This window comes from Capra hircus, chromosome 15, assembly GCF_001704415.2.
Source record: "Capra hircus breed San Clemente chromosome 15, ASM170441v1, whole genome shotgun sequence".
Taxonomy (NCBI): domain Eukaryota; kingdom Metazoa; phylum Chordata; class Mammalia; order Artiodactyla; family Bovidae; genus Capra; species Capra hircus.
In genome coordinates this window covers 30716095-30734356 of record NC_030822.1, presented here as the reverse complement: position 1 = coordinate 30734356, position 18262 = coordinate 30716095, and the positions used below count along the sequence as shown (strand labels likewise).

At 54.4% G+C, this 18262-nt stretch overlaps 1 protein-coding gene across 6 annotated transcripts in view; it reads right to left on the bottom strand.

Annotated features, from left to right (window-relative positions):
* The window catches only part of ARAP1 (ArfGAP with RhoGAP domain, ankyrin repeat and PH domain 1), a 61907-nt gene extending 44320 nt beyond the window's left edge, over positions 1-17587 (bottom strand). For 4 of the 6 annotated variants that reach the window (XM_018059391.1, XM_018059393.1, XM_018059392.1 and 1 more), the window contains exons 1-2: positions 17476-17587; positions 193-274 (exon numbers count right to left, since the gene is read on the bottom strand). The gene's annotated coding sequence lies outside the window, so the exon portion shown is untranslated. Of the gene's footprint in view, positions 1-192; positions 275-17263; positions 17413-17475 lie in introns of those variants that run through there. The other 2 variants (XM_018059395.1, XM_018059396.1) reach the window with 2 other exon arrangements.

Genomic DNA, 18262 nt, shown 5'->3' with positions numbered 1-18262 from the left:
CCACACAAGGCAACTGGGGAGGGTGCCCACTCTCCACAAGGAGAGAAGGCCCATGTGTAGCAACGAAGACCCAATGCAGCCAAAAAATACATAAATAAATGGAAAAAGGACGCTGGGTCTCACCTTCATGAGGCCTTGGTGGAGGCTTAGCCTACAACACCCAGCCCAGCTCCCCACTTCCCCGTGACTCACCGGTGGGGCTGCCCAGGATGCCGGGGTCCCCCAGAGGCGGCAGCTACTCTGAATGGCTCCTCATCTTGGCCTGAGGTGGAAGCTGCAAGGACAAGGGTAAACGAGAAAGTCTAAGAGGCAAGGTCACTGTGAATGGCTGGATGCCAGGAAGAAGAAAAGGAAAGGGGAAGGGGTCGGGGGAAAGATGGGGAAAAGGAAAGAGAAGCAAGAAAGCGAGAAGGGGAAGAGGACCGAGGAAGAGAGGGGAGGGCCCAGGGAGCAGCAGGAGATGGTTAAAGGGAGGAGGGCCTTCCCACGGGGCTGACTGACAAGGGGGTGAGAGGCAGACCCAACAGGCTGCCTGGAGGTGGAGACCACACCATGGAAGAGGGGAGCCGGGACCCCTGTTCTCCAGCCCTCCCCCAGGACCAGTGGCCTGGCCAGGAGGCTGGACTGCCCCCAGGAAGACACGGGAGTGGCAGATACAGCTCCACGACTGAGGCAGGGTCCCCACAATGCAGAGTCTGCCAGAAAGAGAAGAGGACCCTGGGGAGATCCAAGGAGACAAGGCTCGAAGCCTGGGAGCCGGGGCGGCGGCGGGCAGGCCGGTGGAGGGGTGAGGCAGGGCCATGAGACCCAGGGGCCCTGCTCCTAAATGTGCATGGGGACCAAAAGAAGGTGTTTCCAGGCAGGAGAAAGGAGTGGCCATCCCAAAGAGCAGGCCATCAGCAAGGCCAGGAAGCCGGGGCTCTGCTCAGGTGGGTGGGTGGAAGGGGCAGGTCTTGGGCCGAGCCACGCTTCCTGCCACTAGCGCAGGGTCAACCGCAAACTGCTGGTCTCTGCAGGGTGACTTTAGGGGCTACAGGTTTCAAAAGTGAGTATTTTAAAATAAATCTTAAGTAATTGGTACTTCATAAAGGGTTGGGGGAATAAAACCCAAAAAACGGCAGTACTACTCAAATGATGTTTTTTTAAAAAAAGAATTTAATAAGACAATGTAGTCTTTGGGTTTCCTAGGTGGCTCGGTGGTAAAGAATCCACCTGCCAAGCAGGAAATGCAGGTTTGATCCCTGGGTCAGAAAGATTCTCTGGAGAAGCAAACAGCAACTTGCTCCAGCACTCTTGCCTGGATAATCTCATGGAAGAGGAGCCTGGCAGGCTGCAGCCCATGGGGTCGCTGAGGGTTGGACATGACTGAGCGACTTCACTTTCACTTTTCACCTTCATGCACTGGAGAAGGAAATGGCAACCCACTCCAGTGTTCTTGCCTGGAGAATCCCAGGGACGGTGGAGCCTGGTGGGCTGCTGTCTATGGGGTCGCACAGAGTCGGACACAACTGAAGCGACTTAGCAGCAGAGGAGCCTGGCAGGCTACAGTCCATGGAGTTGCAAAGAGTTGAACACGACTGAGCAACTAAATAGCAGCGGCAAATAGTCTTTACTATCAATATACATCAGACACCTAAAGCACTTTTTATTAACTTGTTTAATTCTCATAGCAACCCTATGAGGTACATACCTCACAATTTAAGATGAAGCAACTGAGGCACAGAGAGGTTAAGCAACTTGCCCAAAGTCACACAGCTGGGAAGGGGTAATTTAAATATAGTCTAGACCTGCAATACAATAACTTCTAGAAGCAACATACAGGTACTGAAATGCGACCATATAATGAAGTGTGCTCTATACAACACACACTGGATTCTAAAGACTTAGTAAAAAAAATAAGAACATGAAATATCTCAGTAACTTTTTATTACATAATGAAATTATAGCATTTTGGATATTTGGATTAACTATGGTATTAAAATTAATTTCACCTGTTTATTTTTAATGTGGCTACTAGAAAATTTTAAATTGCATTTGTGGCTTGCATCACATTGCTACCGGACGGTGCAGCTCCAGACTCTTAACCACTCTACATAGTGCCTTTACGACAAGCTCTAACTGAGCAGCTGCTGCAGGTCAGGCACTGTTCTCAGGATTCAACATGGATTGATGCATGACAGCCCAACCAGGCTACTGGAATGACCAGGGCTGGGAAACAGGAAACTACCTCTCTGTCCCTGGGAAGGGCCCAGCCCCCTCCAGGGCCTCTCTCAAGTTCCTACTCCTGCACTAAGGGCTTCAGGCCAAGGTCAGATTCAGGGACTCCACACTGACACTCCTCTAGGACAGCCTCATTCAAGGCACTGAAAGCATGAGCCAGACCAACCTCAACCCCCCCTTCAGAAATCTCAGGCTTGATGGCATCAGATACCACCCAGCCAGCAAAAAACAGCCCACAGGGCCCTCACCAGGCTGGGGGTCAGGGAAGGCTTCCTGAAGGAAGCAGCCCTTTGAAAAAAGAAGTTTGGAGCAGTGCGCTGCTGAACCATGCTAGGGCCGAAAAAGACAAAGAAAAAAATCTGCAATACTAAACCTCTTTATTTAAATTTTGGCTATGTTGCTTACCTTGGATTTTTTTCATTAATTTTTATCTTAAAAAAAATATTGCTGAAAAATATTTACCTGGATTACCTGAAGTTTTTTTGGTCCCCCGCTCCCCCTTATATTTCACACTCACTTATTCTGCCTCACTTGCTCCATGATAATTCTGGTCTGGAGTCTGGAGGTTTAAGCCCTTCCCCTGCTATGACACATCACTGAATCTCCACTGCAAGGAAGCAGGGACCAGCAGAGGAGTGTCATCCTGTTGCGACAGCCTGGCCACAAGTTTGGGGGTTCCCCTCCCCAACACCCCAAGGGTCCAGCTCAGGCTTCAACATCTCACCAGCCCACCCTGCTCCTGCTGTTACCCTGGCTCCCTCCAGCAACGCTGCTGGGCCAGCCTGGGTCCCATGCTTGCTCAAAACCCGTTCCACGGTTCCCAGTGTCCTCAAGTACACCTCCTCGGATCATCCTTCGACCAGCTCCAGCCCTGCCATTTACAGATGAAGAAACAAACACCCACAGGGAGGAAGTGACTTGCTCAAGTTGTCAAGACGTGCCTCAAGCCCCAACCAGACTCAGCTGGCCCACCACTCCCTCCATTTCATTTTTGGCACCAGCTTAACACATGGAAGCCCCCCAGATGGTCTGCTGACAATGAGCAAATGAACCACATCCTCCCACCTTCGGGTGCTGACTCGGCTGCGTCCTTCAGAAAGTCCTCCCTGACCGCCCCCTGGGCTCCTAAGCCTCAGATGCTGAGTCATGCAGCTCAGTGCTGCTCCTGCTCGGTTCCTGGCTGTCCACTTGTGAGGGGGGTCTACCCAACCTCCAACCCGGCCTGAGAGCCTGCACCGTTTTGTTCCCCCTGCCCTCCACAGTAGAGCTCAGGACCTGACTGGGCTCACAAGGACACTTACCTAGTCCAGGAGTAAGTAAGGGTGGTTTGGAGTCTCTAACCCATGCCAACTAGTCCTTCTTCAGGTTTAGCCTGAGTCCCTCTTGCTGGAGCCAAAGCTTTTACACTTCTGTCCTTTAACTACCATTCCAACCCCAAGGGCAGAGTTTAAATCTCATCGCCCCCTTCTCTGTCCCAGCCCAGCATCTCTCTCAAGCATCCCTGCTCACTCCTGACTGAGGACCTCAACACTGCCAGTCCAGCAGGAAGGCAGCCCTGAGCCTCAGCTAAGGACAAGCACACTCCCACTTAATTGGTTTCCTAAATACCTGCCACATGTCCAGCCCCTACAAGATTTCCACCTTCACCTGAATTGTCCCCATAAAAAAGTCCCAAGCCTGGGATTTTTATCCTGTTTCAGTGGAGGCTGTGTAAGGTGCTGGGTCACTTGTAGAGCCAAGAACGGGTCTTCAGAAGATTTAACTGTCTATCTGGCAGAGGCAGAGAAGCTTCCAGGAGGTACTTATGAGCTGGGCCTTGAAGGATAAGCAGGAGGCTGCACTTCTAAGCCAAGGGAACTCAGTGTGCAGGGCCCAGGGATGGGAAAGGACCTGCAGATGCAGAGATGGGGAGAGCTCAGTGGCGCAGGAACAGGGGACGCAAAAGGACACCCGGGGAGGTCGAGGGATCTGCCCTTGGCGGCCCATGTGGGTGTGAGCCTCTTCTGCATTCTGATTTGTATGAACGAGTTAGGCCTGGATCTGGAGGCCTTGCTGATCCTAACTCCTTCCCCACTCAGTTCTGGAGTCCTCTCAGCAAGGACCCTTCCCAACTGTATTTTCAAAGCCCTCCTCCGCCACCGCCCCACACAGAGCTGTGCTCCAGATTCAAGAGCAGGCCCAATGGTGGAGGGAGTCAAAGGGGACGAAGGCAGGCCTAGAGCTTCAGACCTGGGGCCTATATCTCTCCACCCCCCAACCCCTCCTCCCCCTCACAGCACCCCACCCAAGGCAGGGTGGGCAGGGACCCCAGCGCCCAGACCTCAGGAAAGCCCTCAGGCCCTCCACACAGGAACTAACAGCATTACACATCCAGCTAGGCCTGGGTCTACTAACCACAGCCCACCCGTACCACAAACTGCACACCTCACACAACCTCCGGGGACACACACCTTCCACCCCGCCTAGCAGCCACACGGCCGACCTGACCGCACCACACACACAGCCTTCAGTCCCCACACTCACTACCAACAGTCCGACTGTAGACAATTGCCCAGAGCCCCACACTGCCCGTGCCCCCCGCCCAAGCACCAGGTCATACCTGTGGGCAGGGTCACCCTCAGCTGCTCCCCTCCTGGCGTTCTCAGGGTTCCGTTGACATAGACAAGAGGACTTGGAGACACTTCCCTCAGATATGAGGAACTAGGCGGGGGCTGGGTTCCCAGCCCAGAGCATGCAGAAGTGGCCCCTGCCCTCTGCAGATCTCTGCCAGCTCTCTCGGGCCCTGCCAGGCAAGGCAGCAGGTGCAGCGCTCAGGCAGGCAGCTGACGAACCCCTGAACCAAGAAGCCTGTTTTCTGTTTCTCAGGGACTGATGGCCACATGGGCTCCGAGGAGGCACGCTGGGGTCTCCTGCCCCAACCCCAGCCCCAGATCTCTGCCCCTTCACCTGCCCACTATATTCCTGCCCCCACCCTGTCCTTAATGTAGCCTGTCCTCCGGGGTCCCAGGAATGATGGCGGCTGACAAGGTGCAGCCCATAGGGCAGTGAGGACTGACTGAGTCCAGGCCCCATGGCTTGCCTCGGCCACCTATTTGATGGGGAGCTGGGGGCCACCAGCTCTAACCCAGAACCCATCCTTCCCAGGATGCCAGGCAAGGTCAGTTTCCGGTTCTGGCTCCATCACTTTTCACCTGAAGCCCTGGGCAAGCCATGTCACATTCTGAGCCTCAGTTTCCCCTTCCACAGAACAGCGCTGTCACCCAGATGACCGTGACACATGACCATGTGTGTACTAGAGGCCACACTCACTCGGCATCTGCTCACGCCTCCGCTGCTGAGATAGACACTTCCTGTTCTGAGCCCCAAGGCCTTGGCTGGGCCTGTCCAGAAGGGTCCTTGGTGCTGGCCCTAGAGCCAGACTCTAGTCTAGACACCCTCAGCACCCTGGAATTCTCAGTTCCCCAGGTACCAATGACTCCTGCACCCTGCCTCCAGCAATGTCCCACTATGGGCTCCAGACTGGATATCCCACTGCCTCCTGGATCTCCTTCTAGAGGAACCCCAGATACAGTGCATTCTCCACCTCACAGCGAACCCACCCACTCCCCTCTCCTGGGGAAAGCAGGTGAGGCCGTTGAGCAAATTGGACAAAATACCTCTTGCTAAAAGAGCCCCACAGCAGGGCATGCAGCTCAGCAAAGAGGACAGGCTGAGTTTCAATCCCCCTCTCCCAGCCCTCGCCCAGCCAGGTACCCTTGGGCAGCGCACATCTGAACCCAGGGGACCAGGTGAGAGGCAGGATATTTTAACAATCTCCTTAGGGCAGTCCCTTCAGCATCACCCTAATAAATATAAAACTAGTTTTATTAATGATCGATGGACATTTAAGGGACAGTGAACTTCCCCAACTTAAATTTTAAACCTACTCCTAACTCCTACTCCAATCTTGAAAGATTAATCACTTTCTACAACCTCCACGTCTGGACTGTTTAAAGTTTTCACAGTTGCATTATCACTTTCATAATTAGAACAAAAAATGATAAAAGTATTTTCAGTCTATTAGAATTGAGTTTGTCCCAGTTTTCCCTAAAACCATCATTATAAAGTACCTTTTTAATTTTAAATATAATATGCATAGAATACCAAGAGAACTATAGTAAACAAAACTGATTTTCTGGGCCATCTGGACTGGAAGATGCAAAACTTAGCTGCAAAGCTTACCTCCTCCCTCACTTCTTATCCGCCCGAAGTTCTCAGATATAGTTTATTAAATAACAACCTCCCCCCTCCACTGCCGGCCACCGACCAGAGGTCCAGAGGCCAATCACAGACTGAAGCCCACGGACTTTCAAATGCAAAGTGGACTGAGTCCATTATGAACAGGAGACTCCAGGGTTCCTGTGGTTTGCTTCTAGACAGCATCTGACCCCACCCTATCACTGCCCCTCACCCACATTCCCCCAAACCTTCCCACTCTTATGCCCAAGCCCCTCTCTACTCTGGAGAGGACGAAGTGTGGATGCCTGAAGTACCTCACTCACAGTAAAAGAAGAGCAAAGTTAAAAGGCTTGGTTTTCAGGCCTTGTCGTACAAACGAGATTCTACTATACAGCACAGGGCACTGTATTTAATATCCTGTGATAAACCATAGTGAAAAAGAATATAAAAAAGAACATACATGTACTGTATAACTGAATCACTTTGCTGTACAGCAGAAATTAACCCAACATTCATTGTACATCAACTATAATTCAATTTAAAAAAGTCTAAGACACACTAGCTTCCTTGGCCCTACCAGTACCTGCCCCCCAAACGGATCACCCTGGACCACTCCCTCCCGTTCCCCTGTCTCCCCACTGCCATGTTTCTAACGCACCCCTCTACTCCATCTGCCCCTCCCCAGCCGGCCTGATCCCTGGGCCCTCCTCCCTGCCTCCTGCCCTTCTGCTACCTTTAATCAGAGCATCCTCCACCTGCTCCTCTAACCACCCTCCTTCAAGACAGAGCTCCTCCAAACCCAAACCCCACAGCCCTGAGCCACATCCATCCACCTTCCCAAGACCCCCAACCCTTCACTCTTCAGGTCCCACCCTTCTTGCCTTGAAGGGTGGCCCAGCCAGCCACCCTGCACCTGGAGAGACCCAGGGCCCTCTCATCAGGAAAGTACGGGCTCTGACCTGGCCCCCTGGCGCCTCGTGGGCTGGGAACGCCCTAGGCAGGACAGGAAGCCACCCCCACCAAAGGTGCTGAGGTACACCACGGCACGACTCCAGGACGATCGTCCTCTGTGACCACTGCCCCCCAGGAGGGAGTCGGGGGGGCCTCTTAACACTGCAAATGAGGCAGGAACAGGAAGAAACAGGGCTGACCACATGGGGGATGGGAGTGCACACGGCTGACGAGGGCCCCAAGCAGCAGGAGTGGACAGAAGCAGACAGGTCTGTCAGATCCTCGCTTCACGCCAGAGGGACAGAGGGCAGCTCTGGCTTGACGGGGGTGTAGGAGCAGGGGGGAGGCAGCTTGACTCCATCTCCTCTGAGGCGGCCAGGTGCCTGACATGGCTGCTACCTGGGAGGACAGCCCGGGGCTCCTCTGCACCCAAGCAACCTCCCAGGAGAACAGGACTTGACCCTGTCCTCTCCCTAGGTGGGTCCCTGGAAGTGACAAGCCAGATGACCAGCAGCCCCCTTGCTGCTGGTACCTGAAAGAGGAAGCTCTTGTTTCGGTGCATGGAGGTGACCAGATGGGCAAGGCAGGGGCTGGAAGGGAGAGAGGGAGATGGAGGCAGGGGCGGGGGGACCAGCCCCACAGGCTCTGGCCTCCAGTCTGTTGTGGGACCTCAGCTGCCCCCCACTCTATAGTCAGATAAGAGGCAGGGAAAACTCCTCTCTCACTCACAGGGAACATTCTAACCTACTTATCTGACCCAGCCATCCCTGCCTAAAAAGACAAAAGGCCACAGTTACGGAGTGCTTCCCACCTACCAGGCGCTGGGCCAACCCTGCTACATGGATAGCTTCATATAATTTTCATGACAATCTAGAAAGTAAATGGTTTTAGCCCAACTTTACAGACAAGGAAGAAACCTGAGTCTCAGAAAGGTTAAGCAACTTGCCCAGCATCACACTGGAGCCCCTCCTTCCACTCCACGTCCTCCGAGGGCCGAGTGTGGAGATCAGGAGCAAGGAGGTCATGTGGGGGAGGGGAGGCAGCGTGACTGCAGGCGGAGAAGGGCCTTGAAGGCCGCTCTAAGACACTCAGCCTGACTGTCCAGACAACAGGGAGCCATGAAGGGCTGCAGGGTGCACGGGGCCACGGGCAGGCAGGTGGCCACGGGTCCTACTGCTGTGAGACTTGGGAATTCACTTAGCTTCTCCGAGTCTTGGTTTCACCATCTGTATACTGGGCTTGTGGGAATAAATGTAACCCTTCAAAACAGAGCCCAGCCTAACCGTTCTCCCTTCCCAATGACTTCCCACCTCCCTCAGAGTAAAAGCCAAAGCCCACCAGGCCTGCAGGTACACCACAGCACCTGGATACTATTGTCCAGGATGATACTGTCCCTGCCTCAATACCATCCCAGCCTACTCCGAGTGCTCTCGCCTCAGGGCTGGGCCCTGGAGCTCCCTCGGCCTGAAATGCTCTTCCAGACACCAGTGCAACTCACTCTCGGGCTTTTCCCAGCAGACACTGGATTACATATTTGTTCATGTGTTAGTCTCCTCAGCTGGAGGATGAAGCACTGTCTCATTCGTGGCTCTATTCCCAGCGGTTACAAGTGTCTGGCCTGGGGTGGGGGTGGAGGGGGATGGTGCATGAATGGACATCTACAGAGGCCTGACTTACCCTGGTCAGGAACTCGGGGCAGGAGCCTGTGACATGGGTAGGGTAAGGGATGGCTGGAGGAGGTTAGGTGTAAAGGTTCAAGGTTCGAGTCCGGAGCTCAAGGAGTGAAAGATTTAACTCTGACATGCCTTGGCACCCTGTGTGGCTGGGCCTGCCCCTTCTCTCCACCTTTAAGGTTGCTCCAGCCACTTCCTACTGGGCCGGCCAGAAAAACACCGCTGAGGGGCCCTCAGCCACACTGGGGAAGTCCTGGCTCTCAGACACCACTGACGGTTCCCTGGAGCAGGTCTGAACTGCCCTAGACTTCCAGAAGTCTCTGAGCTCAACACCTGCCTCTCCTGCCTGCCTGCCTGCTCCTTCCGTGGCTCCCCATTTCCCCCCACCCTCTGGCTCCTGCCCCTCACTCCTCCCCTCCAGTCCAGTCCCTCCACTCTCACCGCTGGACACTAGATCTCCAGGACTTCACTCATCATGTTCCCTCTACCTCACCCTTCAAGTGTCACCTTCTCCAGGCAGCAGCTTCCGACCCCCATGCTCACAGCCTGGGTCCCACCGAGATGTCACTATCATTGTCTCACATATACACACACTCTCTCTCGCCCCAGCTTTCGCTGGGTGCCCCCTGAAGGCAGGACCAGGGTCTGATTTCCCTGCATCCTCAGCTACTAGCCTAAGGTTGGCAGACAGGAAATATCTACTGCTTGCATGAAATCTCCTGATTTTACAAGTGGAGAGCTAGGAACCCAGGCAAGTGATGATGTGCCCAAGGTCACACTGCTATCAGTGGCTTGAACCTGGCCTTCAGGCCGCCAGACCAGGTGCCTCCCATTCTGCTCACACACACCAGTTGCAGCTCTAGCTCCTGCCTGTCAGATCCCAGCCCTGTCTTTTCCTGGCCCCACATCCCCAAGCACCTGCTCCTGAGGCACTTAGGAACCTCCCAACCCAATCCTCCCCACCTCCAGAAGGGGAAAGTCAGCCCCAGAAAGGAACAAGAACCTAACCAGGGCCACACAAGTCAGGACAGGACCCAGACCACCCAGCCTGAACTGGAAAGAACTATTCCCAGGAAAAGAAGTATCAGGGGGAGGTGACCTCAGAGACACTGGACTAACCTCCCATCTCCAAGAGGCTGGGCCAGTCTCACACTAAGAAATGCGGATTTTCAAGTCACAGGCAGTAGAGGCAGATGAGTGTTTGGGTTCACATCCTGGAACAGAGCCCCTAAAACTATTAGACACTCCCTGCATCTCTGGCCTCCCTAGACTCAGCTATCCGTCTTTACAGCAAGGAGACCCCAGGAGAACAGCCCCAATCTGAGGAAAAGGCATCACTGACTTAATGGACATGAGTTTGAGTCAACTCCGGGAGTTGGTGATGGACAGGGAGGCCTGGCATGCTGCAGTCCATGGGGTCACGAGTCGGACATGACTGAGCGACTAAACTGAACTGAACTAAGGGAGAAGGCAGGACCTGAGTTGGGCCTCCAGGACCCCTTTACCAAGCAAGAGATTCCAGCCCAAAGCTGTCTTACTGTCCTCTGGCAAAGCTCAGTCCCCAGCCTGCCCCTCGGGGAGGCCCTGTCTCCCTAACATGCTAGAGCCACTGGAAACACAGAACCACACAGGGCCTGACTGGATGAAGGCCCCCATTCAAATGGGCAAAAGGCTCATCCAGCTCACACATTAAGGGGTGCAGAGCCAGGGACATGAAATCCTGATGGCACCCACGCAAAGGCAAAAGCACGGTCCTCCAAGGAAGAATGTGGGTCTGAGAACACACCAGTGCACACATAGGAACATGCAGCAGAAAGGGGCTCACCCAGCCAGGAAGTCTTGCACTTCCCTCATGGGGAGGGAACAGCTCTCCACCCCATGGGGCAGCTTCTGCCTCCATGCCCAGGTCTCTTTGAGGGCAACTGCTGTGCCCAAAGACCCACATGGGCACTGGGAGGAGATGGGGGAGGCACTGTGAATTACCTGAAGGCTCTCAGTCAAGGCCCAGTCTCCCGGTCTCCCAAGGAGGCTCAGGGCCTCCCGCACCCGGGTCTCTGTCCACCATCCCATCAGAGCCCTTGAGCCTGGCTCTGACACTTCAGAGCTGGACCTGGGCCTGCTGAGCCACATTCCACACGTCCTGAGAGGGCCTGGTGCGCCAGTAGTGACCAAGCATTGCTCTGTGAGCCGAGCTGGTCCCCTCTCAATCCTAGTCCGGTATCCAGGAGCACAGCCCCACCCACCCCCAGGGAATGAAGAGGCCTGGCCGCTGTCTGTCTTTTCCCCCACCCCTATTAAGATGGCTATCTCTTCAGCTACCACCTAGTCCATTCCAGGGCCTGGTTCTCAGATTTTTTGAGAGGTGTGTGCCTCCTGGGTGTGTCTGCTGGGAGCAGTGGGTACAAAGGGCACACAGGGCCTGGAGGTGGCTGGGCCTCTGTCTCCCCCTGCCTCACCCCCAGCCCTGGCAGCCCTGAGAAACTTTCCAGGCCTTGTCCATCTGGCACCAGCTGGCCAAAGTGTGGCACAGGGCTTAGCCTCAACTCAGGATCCACTCAGCCCATCTCGAGGCTCTGCAGACTCTTAGACTCTCCAATCTAAGAAAACTGGAAGCTGGGGATCACCAACACATAAAACCCTTGATTCCCAATGCCCACAATCTCAGACTCCTAAAATCCCAGCTGCCCAATGTGGGGAGAGGAAGTGCGGGAATGGAGAAACCCACCCCCACCCCCCATCTGTGCTGTTTGGTTTCTGTCCTGAGCTGTCTGAACCTGGGAGCCTGGTAAGTCCCAGGTACTGCTGCTGCTGCTTCTTTTTTTTTTTAAGAATTGAGTATTTTAAGGATTTGGGCTTCCCTTGTAGCTCAGCTGGTTGAGAATCTACCCGCAATGCCGGAGACCTGGGTTTGATCCCTGGGTTGGGAAGATCCCCTGGAGAAGGGAAAGGCTACCCACTCCAGTATTCTGGCCTGGAGAATTCCATGGACTGTATAGTCCATGGGGTCGCAAAGAGTTGGACACGACTGAGTGACTTTCACTTCACATTTTAAGGATTTACCTTTTCTTCTGTTCTATAACAGTTCCTATTGATCATATTCATAAGTCAACAGGAGATATTTGGGTTGCCATAAAACATATTTATCTTAGCGTATTTCTATAAATACAGATATTTAAAAAACGGTGCTGTTGCTTCTTGTTCCTTCCCTGAAGTTCCAGGAAAGTTGAGTCCATGACCAGCCAAAGGTCTCTCACTGATCCAGAGGCCAGGGACAGACCGGCCAAGGTCCTGACTCTAGGCCTGATTATAGGCAGAGCCCTGGCCCAGCATTATGGTGGGAAACAGAAGGAGGGGAGGGAAGGAGAGAAGGGGATACCCAAAGGCAGGGCAGTGGCCCCAGCGGGGGGAGGGAAGGCCGCAGAGGAGACCCAGGCACCTGGGAGAGGGGACAATCTGCACTGGTACATAGTCAGCCCAGTTCCTGCTCCCCTGTCCTTCGGTCTGACCCACCCCAGCACTGGCCTGGCCAGAAGGAGGAAGGGCAGGGCTGGGAGGGCAGGGCTAGGCTCTGCCAAAGGCCCTGGGCAGCTGAGATTCCAGGTGTGACCTTAGATTCCCTGCCCTGAAAATGGGGACAGAGGGGTGGCTGTGCTCGCCCTCACAACAATGAGGAGGAGGAAGATTTGGCCACATCCTCTTCCCAGGGTGGGGTAGGTGTGCTCTCTGATCCCTGAATCCTCCTCTAGACCCCACTGGCCATGGGCATCACACTCTTGACCACAGCTGGTCTCTGCTTCTCGGCCTCTTAGCTCTGGAACCATGTTCCCCAGGTTTGTTCATTCAATCTCAGACACCCCACAGGTACCAGGCCCCAGGTACCTTGATAGGAATCCATTCCACTGTGCAATGGAGTATTTCCTTGCATGTTCCCATACATAGAAAAGCGCTAAATTCCTTAATTTGAGATATCTGATTTTCCTTAATTAACAATAATCTTTTGATGTTCAAACTACCTGCCCCTTGCAGCAAGCTTCTGTAACTCCTCTCCCAGCCTCCTGGGAATAGCTCTTTCCGGGTCACTGGAGATGCTGTTTCTGAGGCCTGAAGTTCTAAAAATTCCCACGAAATAAAACAGAACCCTCAATTGCTAGGTTGTGACTATTTTTTCAGTTGACACTGGTTTGGTCAGAGAGGAAGACTTGGACTCTGTGACAAGGCAGGTGAGCAGTACTTGAAGGACACTCAGAGCTTCAGAGGCCCAGAAGGCCCTGACCAGGCGGGGAGGTGGAGTGCCTCAGAGTCCCAGTTCTCCCTTCCCTCGGCTGAAAGATTCTAGGCAAGTCACTTAACATCTACTGACCTCAGTTTTCTCATCAGTAAAAAGGAGAACCACTGTACTCAACCACTGCCCTTTCCTGTCCGTTTATACAGGAGAACCCCTGTCCAAACTGGACAGGACAAGGGCAGTGAACAGGAGTTCCCTCATCCTAGGGCTGGGTGTCTGAGGGTTAGAACTTGACGGCACCCAGTACAGCCTGGAAGCTGGCGTCCCATCCCCACAGGACATCGCCAGGAAAGTACCTGCCCGGGCGGCCCTCCAGTCCCTGTCCGCCACCACAACCAGGAGTTTCCAGAGAAGGATGAGGTTTGGCTCTTGTCTGCCTGCAGTATCTCCTAGTGCTCAGGGTTCTCACTGTGAAGTTTCAGAAATTCAGACTACCAGCTCTTCCATATAATAAACAATCTCAGGAAAATTACATAACTTCTCAAGGCCTCAGTTTCTTCATCTGTAAAATGGGAACAGTGCCTAATCCATAAAACTATTGCTGAGGATTAAATGAAATCACTACATAAAATGTTTAGCATGGTGATTGAAACATAATAAGCTTCCAAGAAACAGTAGCTACTGCTACTAGTATTACTATCAAAAAATAATTTTGTTATTGAGTTGGTCACTTAACTCCACATCCCGTCCCAGTGACTCTGACTGTCCCAGTGGTCTGGGACAGATGTCCTGTTTATGGGACAGAATCTTTCCTCCCTTTCTGAACTATGTTCTAAAGGATGAGACAGCGAGAAATTCCACAGGAAGGTCACGTGGAAGACCAGCTATGCACTGCCCTCACTCCCTCCACCTCTGGCCTTCCCTGAACCTGGGGTCATCTGCCTTCAGGGGCTGGGACTGTCCTCCCCAGAACCCTGGTTAGAATCTACAGGTCTGGGGGCCTGACAGTGGGGTGCGGGCGGAGAGTCTAAGTGGACAAGATGTCCTCTCTGATCAGGGCTGGGGTATTGGTGTTGAGTCCCCGAACTTTGTTGGGAGTGCACTTGTTGGGAATCTCTGACAGCCTCCCCATATCCTCCAGCTGTTCAAATCCTTGGTGCAATCTCTTCCTAAAACAAGAAATGCCCCGCCACACGGGGCTGTGGAGGGGGAAGAGTCCAGCCTGACTGAGATGCAGGACAGGGGCGGCCCAAGGGACTGAATTCTGCTCCTAAGGGAGGGCCAGGTCTGCCTGACTGGGGTCACACTCCGTGCTAGAGGCTGCGTTGGCCACTGCCCAGGAGAAAGCCCCTCACTGAGAGGAACCCTGGATGGAGCTCAAGGAGTGATGTCAGGCTGGTGGAGGGGAAATCAGATCAAAAGAGGCAAACCAAAGCCTGGGTCCTGACCCTGCCTCCACCACTTATTTGCTGTGATCTGATCTTGGGCAAGTTATCTAACCTCTCTGTGCCTCAGTTTCTTTATCTGTAGAATGGTACTTGACTTCTAAGCTTGTTGGGAGGACGAAACTAGTTAACATATGTAATAGTGCCCACAGAGGTGCTGTGTGCTTTTGCCGAGGTCATTCTCTCTTGACGCTATTACTCAGCTCTCTCTGAGGCTGCTTCTTCCCCTATGTTACCAGAAGATGACCCTTGTCTCACGTAATGATGTCAAGTTAAATATAGTAACAAATTTGCGGTGTCAGGCACACAGCAGGTATTCAAATCAAGTAGAGCTCTCTCCATTTCCCTTTCCTCTCCCCAAGAGGGCCCAGACGAGAAGTCGGGTCACTTCGGACCCCCTGCCTCCCGCCCCGCCTCAGCCCAGGGCTTGCTGTGTTATCCTGGTCTGACCTCTGGTCCCTGACCTCAGTCTCCTTATCTATGAAAAAAGCTTCTGGGCCAAGTGATTGCTGACTGTCCGTGGCCTCCTTCCTACCTCCATTCCGTCCTTCCTTCTCCATTTCCAATTCATGTCCTACTGCACCCACTCCTTCAGTAACAGAACCATGGGAACCCTACAGTGGGGTGGAGGGGACAGCTGGTGGGCAAGAGGTACCCACCTGCAAGCAGCCCAGTACCCACCCCAGGTCCCCAAGGGTTAAGATCCAGAGTGAAGGGCGGGGGGCCAGGGTCAGTGCTGGACAGACGGGCCTGCAGCCCAGGGCCTGCCTCCCCTCCCCCTATCCTAGGAACAGAGGCCACTTGTTTGAGCATCAGCTGGCTGGCTTTGAGCTCAGCCAAAGGAAGAGTGGGGTGGGGAAGGGAGAGGGCCCCTGGAGAGTGGAGGGGACTCCCTTCTCTCCTAGGGCTTTGACTTAGCTAGTCCACACCTAGCCTCTTGGACTCTCAGAGGCCCCTTACCCCTCTGAAGTGACTCGTTCCCCTCAGGTTCTCCCTGGGGGTGAGTGTTCTCCTTGTGGGTCAGTGAGTGTTCTCCCAAACACCCTTGGTGGAGATGGGGGGTGGATTTAGACTCAGAGAGGCTCAAATCTTGCTCCAGCAGTCTCTCTCTTTGGATCGCGGGACCAGGTCTTATTACTCAACGCTGTAGATGGGGAAATGGAGAAGTCTGGGAATGTGCAGAGACACACAGAGTTTGGTGGCTGCACAGAGACTGTCCCAGGTCCCAGTCAGTTCCAAGGAGATCCAGGAGGTCTGATGGGGAGAAAACTTCCCCGGGTGGGATGGGGGCGGAGGCAGGCGGGTAGTGGGGAAGACAAGCAACCTGCACACACAGCTGAAGCTTGACACGTGGAAAGGCATGACTGGAGTCCGAGAGACGGCGGGGGTGAGGCTAGGGTTGACGGGGGAGGCCTGAATGCCCCAACGAAGCCTGGGAGAAATCTGTCCACTTCCACTTCACAGTTGTTAAGACTCTTGCCTGGGACCACCCCTCCTGCCCTACTCCAGTGAGCAAGCAGCAAACAGGGAGAGGGGATCCCCAAGGCAGGGTCTGGACCATCCTCAGCCAACCATGGGACTGGGGGACTGGTTCTCTCTACACCCTACCTCTGCCACCCATTCCAGCCACTTCCATCTCCTTGTCATTCCTCAAACACACCGCGCAAGTTCCTGCCTTTGCATAAGCTTTGCCTTCCTCTGAGAGTCCTTATCCTTGTGAATTACCACTTAACTGTCAAGGCCAATTCCAATCATCTCCTCCTCCCTGAGCCTCCAAGAGTCTCAGTGTCTGATTCCACCCCAGTACCTGTCTGCACCTGTATTCGGACTCTGCTGGGCTCCTTCTACCCTGTAATGAGCTTGCTGGGAGGTCTCTCCCAGCCTAGACACACTGCTCTCTGAGCACAGGTATTCTGGGTGTCTCTGGACCTTACTGCACAGTCAAATCCTTCCCTGAGTACCTCCATACATCTGTCCAACCCTATTGCGCTCCCCCAACCAAGCCTGGGGATCAAAGCAGGCTCCCTGGGACAGGAGCCTTGGGGGAGTGGGGTGCATATACCAGATGCCTACCAGAGCTCACCAGCGCTAAAAATCAGCCCTGGAGATCTAGGACCAGACACCCACCACACACCCTCAGGCCGCATTCTGAGTTTGCTTCCTCCAGTCCCAATAACCCACTCCAGGCTTGACCCCGTTCAGTGAACACACACACACCTCCTTCTTTTTCCAGCAACTGGGGCAGGTAGGGGCTCTTGGGAGGCCATGCCCCCATTTACTGGTGGGGAATTGGGGCGGAAAGACCGGAAGTCGTCTGCCCAAGATCACTAGAGCCCCAGGTCCAGTGCATAAGGTCGTATGAACCAGCAGATCTGTAAGGGTCTCCGCAGTCAACGAAGTGGGAGCCTTCATTTCACAGATGAAAAAATCAAGGCACCCGAAAGCGGGTTAGCTCTGGAACCTGGGAGGCTTCACGCCAAAGGGCTAAGGGCTGGAAGCCCCTTTTCCCGCTGGTTCACCCTCCTCCCTACCGTTTCTGGTCCGACCGCATATCCTCAGGAGGCGACTCCATCCCCGCCGCCAGTCAGTACAGAAGACGTGACCTAGTGAAACTCCCGCGGAAGTAGGTGCCGGGCGCAGAGCTGCCGCGCAGCCTCGGCGTTCCCTTCCGCGGAATGGGGAAACTCCGAGCCACACCTGGCCAAGGGGCGGCGGACGGGGAAGCCCCCGATGCCGCACTGACCTGTTCTGATCCAAGACTCCACGCGCGTAGCCGGGGCCCCGGCGCCACCAGCGACACCGTCGTAGTCAACTCGCGGCCGTAGGCCGGGCGCGCCCACCCCGCCGGGCTCTTCCGCCCGCCCCACGTGACGCCCCGGGGAGGAGAGGGCGGGGAAGGGGACAAGGACCCGCCCCTTCCCGGCCACGCCCAGTCACGTTCCTGGAGTTCGCAGGCCTTGCGGACACGTTGATCTGTGCGTCTCCCCTGTCCATCTCGCTGCTCACAGATCCGTCTACGTCTCCTGAAGCTGAGGTCTGCCTCCACCACCCCTGCCCTCTGAGTCTCCCATCTCCTCCTGAGCCTCTCCGCTTTCTGCCACCCCTCTCGCTGGGAGGGACAAGTCACAAACCGCCCCACCCCCAGAGTGGTAAGGGGCAGTGGGAAACTGGAAAACGCAAGTTCCTGACCTCTTCCTCCAGGAAGTCCTTACCCACTTCATTCTTCGAGAATATCCTACTTCTGTCCCTGGGCCCACATCTCTCAGGAGCAGGGTGGTGGGGAAGATGCAAGTCAGAGTGTCCAAGGATCCCTTAGTTAAAGGCTGCAGCCTGAGATCCCGGCGGCCAGGCAGCTTCCCTGGCCTAGAGAATGGGAGATTTCTACTCATCCTACCAGCATACACAACAGATGAGGGTCTGGGGTTTGACAGGCATTCCCAGGTCCTGTGTCCAGGGCTGAGATTGGGTGTCATTAATTTGAGCACCTACTACATGCCAAGCCCAGGGCTGGGCAACTGATTTCTTCTATC